This window comes from Mus caroli, chromosome 9, assembly GCF_900094665.2.
Source record: "Mus caroli chromosome 9, CAROLI_EIJ_v1.1, whole genome shotgun sequence".
In the NCBI taxonomy this organism is placed as follows: domain Eukaryota; kingdom Metazoa; phylum Chordata; class Mammalia; order Rodentia; family Muridae; genus Mus; species Mus caroli.
Genome location: NC_034578.1, coordinates 42707754 through 42716043, shown reverse-complemented (window position 1 = coordinate 42716043; position 8290 = coordinate 42707754). Strand labels below are relative to the sequence as shown.

The window sequence follows — 8290 nt, the reverse complement described above, 5'->3', positions numbered from 1 at the left end:
GAGATGGAGAGATGGAGAGATGGAGAGATGGAGAGATGAGATGGAGAGATGGAGAGATGGAGAGATGGAGAGATGGAGAGATGGAGAGATGGAGAGATGGAGAGATGAGATGGAGAGATGGAGAGATGGAGAGATGGAGAGATGAGATGGAGAGCTGGAGAGATGGAAAGATGGAGAGATGGAGAGATGAGATGGAGAGATGGAGAGATGGAGAGCTGGAGAGATGGAGAGATGGAGAGATGAGATGGAGAGATGGAGAGATGAGATGGAGAGATGGAGAGATGAGATGGAGAGCTGGAGAGATGGAGAGATGGAGAGATGAGATGGAGAGATGGAGAGATGGAGAGATAAGATGGAGAGCTGGAGAGCTGGAGAGATGGAGAGATGAGATGGAAAGATGGAGAGATGGAGAGATGGAGAGATGGAGAGATGGAGAGATAAGATGGAGAGATGGAGAGATGGAGAGATGGAGAGATGGAGAGATGGAGAGATGGAGAGATGGTTCAGCTGTTAAGGTGCACATCGCCCAGGCATGGTGATCCATGCCATTAAAGAGCAGACATCTCTAAGTTTAAGGTCAGTCATATCTACATACAGAGTTCCAGGTCAGCCAGGAGGGATGTATGGTGATATCTTGCCTCAAACAAACACACACACAAACAAATAAAATAAGAGCCAGTGTTATTCTTGTAAAGCACTACGTTCCAAGTTCAGTGTCCAGCATCCACATGAAGCAAACGCCTATAACTCCAGCTCCAGGAAACATGACACCTCTGACCTCAGAGTATACCTGAAATCATGTGTACATACTCACACACCGACACGCTTGTGCGCAAACCAAAAACAAAAAAACAAAAAACAGGTTTCAAGATGGCTTGCTAGTGAAGGCCTGTAGTGCTAGCTAACCAACCCAGTGAGTGAGACTATAAACATCCTACTGGCTTGTCAGCTGATGTATCAATTTTGTGATTTCCCCTTTTCCTTCTTAATTTGTTTGGTAAAATGGTTTGTATTTCTGAATACCAACCTTGGGAGAAACTGAATAAAACACATATCCTTCATCTGCATGGTGATAATTCCATAGCCTGCCATATTTTTTGAAGACTATTTTCTAGCCCTTTCCCTGACAGAGAAAAATATTTTAAGGGATAACACTTCAGGGGGCCTTTTTATGTGCCTCAGCCTGGCCTGGAATGTAATTTTACTTTCATTTTATTTCATTTAATTAACTAATTTATTTATTGAGGCATAGTTTCTCTATATAGCTCTGGCTGTCCTGGAACTCATTCTGTAGACCAGGCTGGCCTTGAACTCAGAAATCCACCTGCCTCTGCCTCCCAAGTGCTGGGATTAAAGGTATGAGCCACCACTGCCCAGCTCTCTCTTTCTTTATTGAGGCAGCAGCTCACTATACAGTCCTGGAACTAGATATGTAGACCTGGCCAGTCTAGAATTCATAGAAATCTGCTTGTCTCTATCATTCTTCTTCTTCCTCCTCCTCCTCCTTATTTTTGACTTTTTCCTGACAGGGTTATTCTGTGTAACAGCCTGACAGTCCTGGAACTTATTTTGTAGACCTGGCTGGCCTTGAACCCACAAATATATGACTGTCTCTGCCTTCTGGGTGTTTGGAATTAAGGCATTGGGGTTCAGTGTGGTTCAGTCACCACTATCTAGCTGCCTTTTTCAAAACATATTTTATTCTTTTATGTGTTTGAGTGTTTAGCCTGCAGGTATGTCTGTGTACCACATGTCTGTGTTCACATGTGTTTGCCTGGTGTGGGTGGAAGCCAGAAGAGGTGTTGGATCCTCTGGAACTAGAGTTTCTGCTGCTTGTGAGCTGCCACGTGGGTGCTGAGAATCAGACTCTGGCCCTCCGGCAGAGCAGCAGGTGTTGGCAGCCGCTGAGCTGGCTCTACAGCCTCAGATGGCAAGTCTTGTGTGTAGGAAGCTATGGGCAGTGTTTAGTTATGTCTGTGGTCATGATATGGCATCTCTTCTATGTCTGGTCCAGTGGCCCCTTGGCGACACTTTTAAAGATTGTGATGATGATGAGGAGCAGTGATTTTTTTTTTCTCCATCTGTGGTGAGAATAAAGGAATTGCAGAAAGATTTGACGTTAAACATGAGAAACACATCCTGATATCTGGTTTGAGATCCCTAGTAACAACACTCGCAATTTCTCCTTGTCGGCTTAGACTCTAGCGGCGCGGGACTCGGTTTTAAATTTACAACAGTAGAGTGGGAGAGATGATGGTTCAGCCGTTGAGAGCACTAACTGTTGTTCTTGCAGACGACCTAGGTTTGATTTCTAGCACCCACAAGGTGGCGCACAACTGCTTACAACTCCAGTTTCAAGGGAATGCAGTGCCCTCTCCTGGCCTCCATGACTATCAGGTATAATGTAGACAAAACATCCATACACCTTTTAAAAATTTTTTTGAGACAGGGTCTCACTGTGTAGTCCCAGCTGGCTTGAAACTCACTATATAGACCAGGCTAGTCTCAAACGCACAGAGATCTGACTGCTTTGTGCCCCAAGTGGTGGCATTAAGGGCTTGTGTTATCAAATCCCGGTTCACGTATAATACATTAAAAGGAAAAAGTTAGTAGGCAGCTCTCTTGAAACCGAATCATCTCTCCAACCCCTTCATAGTTCTTTTATTAAGGGCCCAATCAATAGGTTGACCATTGATAATCACTGTTGTTCGCGTGATTTTACTCGACCTTTACAAAATGATGGTCTATAAATGATTGTTAATTTTGCTTAATTAATAGTAATAGTAGATTACTATTAATATTATGAATGCTTCCTTTCGTCCGCGGGAGAAATTCTCTTATCTACCTTCAGGTCTCTCTTTTAACCTCTTTGTGGTGGGAGTGGGGTTGTGCTTATTCACTATTTTGAACTACAACTTTCAGGATGCAACGGGCAAAGCCTCGTGGGGAACTTCAACCAATCCAACGCCAAAGTTCTCAGTCAGCGACCTATTGGCTCTTGGTAGAGGCGGGCCTCTCAGTTGCTAGGCCAGTGCCTTTCCGGAAGTGGTTGTTGGTCGCTGCAGGGCAACACCCCGGCGTCCCTGGAAGCGGGGAGCCGGACACCCCGGCGTCCCTGGAAGGTGGGGGGGCCGGGGTGGTGCTGGGGAGGAGGCGCAGAGCCATCGTCCCGGAAACCCCCGGATCGGGGACAGGTGAGATCTCGGAGCCAGGCTTGGTGGCGTGGCAGGAGTTTGCAAGGAGCTGAAGCGTTGTGAGGTGTTGCTGCGCGGGAACTGAGCTGGGAGAGGAGAGCCCTCCGGCGTGCCGGGCCTGTCTTTCTAGCCTCTCCTGAATCTACACCCTACCGCCATCGCCCAGCCCATTCCTGGGCTATCTCAAGTTCAGCCAAGCGCATAGCATCTTTCGGCCAGCTGGGCAAGAGAGGAGGTTTGGGGTTTTCTTTGCACTGATTCAGGAATCTCCGCCCGGAACCGCTGCCCTCTTCTTGGCCTCGGTGACTCGCCCTCGCGCGTCTGCCAGCTCAGCCCTCTGCAGGCCCCTGCATGCTTCTCTCCACACTCCATCTCTGGATTGCGACTAGAGCCTCCAGTTACCGGTTGCTCTGGGAAGTACTTGCTGCCTAGCCAGATACCTTTCTGGAGCTTAGATGTGCTTGCGGATCGTTTCCAACCCCCCCCCCCCCCCCCCCCCCCCCCCGGACCTTCTATCAATGTCTCCCATGTTTCCTGTCTCAATGAAGAACTTCCTCAGTCACTTAGCCCACTCTATGCTGAGAATTCATTCTGCTGTCTGCAGTAGTCATCTGGCATGCCTCAGATTCTAGGCAGTCGGCTTCTTGGCCAAAAATCACAGTGGACTGGCTGAAATCCTCTCCGCTTTCTCTCATCTCTTCCTTCACCTAGCTGCGAGACCCTGCTATTCTCCTGCCCTCAGGATTAGCCGCTTTTCATTCAGGTTAGCCACTGGCTTGGTTCATAATTTCTTGGCTGCGCCTTCAGAATAACTGCCTCTGATTTTGCCCCCTTTCTGATTGGTTCTTGTGCAGCTGTCAGTCACCTTTCCGAACGGTAACTCTCACCCCTCCAACTTTCTTTATGAAATTCCCATGGCCGCCCCTTATAAAGTCCTGCATACAGCTTCAGCCCTGGCAAGCCCGTACTCGCTGCTCCTTGCCCTTCATTCAAGCAGTCTCTGTATTTGATAAGTGGGGATAGTAAACCTCTAGCTGAGAGGCTGGGGTGGGATGGAGGCGAATAAAGCCCTTGGTACAGTCCTGCCGCATACAAGTGTTCGGGGAAGTGTGCGGTTAGTCCAAGTTTTTGTTGTTATAGTTAATCCTTACCCCATCAAGCACATTTGCTGTGCTTGTGCTCCCCCCTCCCCTCCCCCTCATCCCTTCCTACACACACACACACACACACACACTCACATACTCACATATACACAGATACACACACATACTCACACACACACGTACACAGACACACACACACATACTCACATATACACAGATACACACACATACTCACACACACACGTACACAGACACACACACACACACACACACTCTCACATATGGAGTTGTTGTTTTGCAGTATTAGGGATTGAACTCAGGGCTTTGCACATGCTAGGCAGGACCTAGTAGTCACTCTGTCCCATCAAGCCGCTTTGCCTCGGTTCATGGCGTTCCTTCTGCTTTAAATGTCCTTGCTTTAGGGGCCGGTGAGATAGCTCAGTTGGTAAAGTTTTTTTTTTTTTTTTCTCTCTAAGCGTGAGAACCCGAGTTAAGTCCCTTGTAAAAAAAAAAAAAAAAGCCAGGTATTGTCGTTCCTGCTTGTGGTCTCAGTGCTGGAGACATAAAGGTAAGGGGATCCCTGGGGCTGGAGTTACAGGTGAGCTGCACCCCACAGAATCTAACCTGGGTGCTGGGTACGGAACTTAGGTTCCCTGGAAGGGCACCAGGCGCCCTTACCTTGAGCCATCTTTGCAGCCCCAGACACTCTGATTTCCCTCCTTCCACTCTGGCTTCCGTTTCAGCCTGTGTGGGAAAAGCGCTTTTGAACTTGCAGCTCTGTATGACAAAGGCCGAATCTGCAGCATGGCTTTGGTTTTTTTCCTTTCTTTTCAGCAACATTTCCGGTACTTTTCTGATTGCTGGTGTCTCCTGCTGCAGGGCCTTTGCACGTGCTGCTGCTTCTGTTGTTAGAACGCACTTCCTTCTCTGTCAGTAAATACCTGTTCATCCTCCAGGTCTCAGCATAGGTACCCGCCATCGGTCCCAGATCTTACTCCTTACGAAATGATACCCTTATGTTTTCTTCTCTGTTTCTGTCTCTCCCTCGACCCCCCCCCCCCCGGGTGTATAGGTCAGAAGACAACTTGAGGACATAGTCCTTTCCTTCCACCATGTAGGTCTTGGGGATTCGGGATGGAATTCAGGTTGCTAGGCTTGGTTGCTACCTGTCTTGCTAGTTCCCCCACCCCCATCCTTTGCTCTTTTTCTCTTTTCTTTTCTTCTTTTTTGTTTTGTTCTTGTGGTTGTTGTTGTGGTGGTGGTGGGGTTTTTTTTTTGTTTGTTTTGTTTTGTTTTGTTTTTGTGAGACAGGTCCTTATATAGCCTTGGCTGGCCTGAACACCTGTAGTTGAGGATTCCCGTGAACTTGGGATTCTGTTTGAACTTGGGACCATGGAAGAAGAGGCAGGGGTGGAGGAAGATGCTGGTCGTGCTTGTGTCTCCATACCTAGTTTAGCACTGATACTCTTACCTGGGACTGTCTGGCTAAGCCGTAGTTGTACAGGGGAGTCACGACTGAATCTGCTCAATCACTATTGCACATCTAGTGCCCAGAGGGCAACTTGATCACGAGTGGCCTCTATGAGCTGTTGGTGAAGTGTGAGTTCTGACTGTGCACTTCTGCCTTGCATCTCTTTACCCTCATGGCCTCTTCTTGCCACCTTGTCCCTGAAGCGAGGAAAGGCATGGTATAGCCCAACCCTAATTTATTTTGTTTTCTTGGCAGAAGATTTGTCTGAAATTTTGAAAAATCTATGAATTCAGATTTTCCACCTACTTCCTGGCCGGTAGGTTTTTGTTAACAGTCAGGCATCCTGGTTTGTTTCCTATTGCTGTTAAAAACACCATGACCAAAGCAGCTTGGAGAGAAAAGGGTTTATTTCATCTTATAGTCCATCATGAAGGGAAGGGATAGGAAGAGGCAGGGACCATGGAGGAAGAGGCAGGGACCATGGAGGAAGAGGCAGGGGTAGAGGAAGAGGCAGGGATGGAGGAAGAGGCAGGGATGGAGTAAGAGGCAGGGGTGGAGGAAGAGGCAGGGGTGGATGGAGGAAGAGGCAGGGACCATGGAGGAAGAGGCAGGGGTGGATGGAGGAAGAGGCAGGGACCACACAGGAAGAGGGAGGGGTGGAGGAAGAGGCAGGAACCACAGAGGAAGAGGCAGGGATGGAGGAAGGATGCTGCTTGTTTTACTGGCTCACTCTTTGTGGCTTGCCCAGCTACTGTTATTTTTGTTTGCTTGCTTATTTTTGAGTCAGGGTTTCTCTGTGCAACAGAGCCCTGCTTGTCCTGGATTCCCTTTGTCGTTCAGGCTGGCCTTGAACTCACAGAGATCTGCCTGTTTCTGCTTCTCGAGTGCTGAGATTAAAGGCATGCACCACCAAACCTGGCCCTTATTTTGTTTTAGTTTTTTGAGATGGGGGTCCCTCTATGGCTATCCTGTAACAGAAATGCACTATATAGAACAGACTCCACCTGCCTCTGCCTCCCTATTGCTGGTATTAGAGGCACGTGCCTCCACACAAGCCAGTCCAATGGAGGCAGCTCCTCAATTGAGGTTCCTTCTTCCCAGGTGACCCTGGTTTGTGTCACGTTGACAGAAACTAAACAGCACTTGAGGCTTGTTTGTTGTTTTCCTACGAGGATAGCAGTTGTTCCTGGCTGTTGGTTTCTGCAGATGGGATGTGGGCACAGGCTACACCTCTCAAATGCAGTTTCTCTGGTTGCGTGAAGAGGTCAACGTTTGATAAGTGCTAGTTCCTGTTTGGGTCAGTCCTCTTGTCTGTAGCCTTTCCTTGTCTCCTCCCCTCTTCTCTCTAAGTAAGAGGATTAAGGACTCAGGTGACCAGGTCTATGTCCTGGTTTCTGTCCTTCTCCCCCTCCCCCCAACTGATTTCCAGAGTGAGTGGCAGTCAGGCCTTCTCAGTCTCTGACCGAGAGTAGAGGCATAGATGTGGTGTCTGGACGGAGGTCTGACTTCTGAGAGGGGGACATCCTCTCTCAGCTTAGATATCACAGGGAATTCTTTCTTTCTTCTTTTTTAAACTTTTCTTACTTGGAGGGGCATGGTGGGAATGAGAGGGGCAGAGTTTGGTTTTCTGGGAGGTCTGGTGTCCGGACTGAAGGTGGTCTGAGTGTCATGATCACAGAAGGCCACAGGAACAGGTCTTGATAGGTTCCCTGTTGCTTCTCAGAGGTCCATCTGTGTGGATCTGGGTTAGGGTCCCGGTCACCAGCCTCAGCCATTACTGAACGCTCTGCTGCAGGCCTGGTCAGGCTTGGCCTTTATGATGGGCAGTAGGTGTGTGTGTGTGTGTGTGTGTGTGTGTGTGTGTGTGTGTGTGTGTGGGCTCTTCTTGCTGAGAGGAACATTGCCTGCTCTTTGGACCACCTGGAATAGTCAGAGGTGCTCAAGTGGACAGGAGAGGCCAGGACCTGCTGTGCTGGTCACTCCTCAGGTGGCCCACTCAGGTGGAAAGGGCTGTGATAGCCTGTTTGTTTGTTTGATTAGGTTCCAGCGTGGGAGCTGCTGTGGGGAAGGTTAATAGAACCCCCAGGGTCCAGAGCTGGAGGTGAGACTAGGGGCAGGAAAAGAGGGACAGTCCCAGCATCACATGGGGATCACCAGCACTGCAAACTAGCAAATAAAATAACACACAGATCAGGTCCTTTCTAGTTCCCGCCTTGCACGTGCCTACCATCCTTTGTCTTCATTGGATGGAGTGAGAACGCAGATTTCTGTTCCTTTGCTTGGGTCAGGTCAGGACCCCACCCCAATGACCTCACTTAATATTGACTCTGTCTTAAAGACCTTACTACTACTACTACTACTACTACTTCTTCTTCTTCTTTTTTTTTTTTTTGGTTTTTCGAGACAGGGTTTCTCTGTATAGCCCTGGCTGTCCTGGCACTCACTTTGTATACCAGGCTGGCCTCGAACTCAGAAATCCGCCTGCCTCTGCCTCCCGAGTGCTGGGATTAAAGGCGTGCGCC

General features: G+C 48.7%; 1 protein-coding gene across 1 annotated transcript in view; it reads left to right on the top strand.

The window, feature by feature from the left end:
• Window positions 1–3050: 3050 nt before the first annotated feature.
• The window catches only part of Cep164 (centrosomal protein 164), a 64346-nt gene continuing 59106 nt past the window's right edge, over window positions 3051–8290 (top strand). The window contains exon 1 of the mRNA XM_029481580.1: window positions 3051–3194. The gene's annotated coding sequence lies outside the window, so the exon portion shown is untranslated. The remainder of the gene's footprint in view (window positions 3195–8290) is intronic.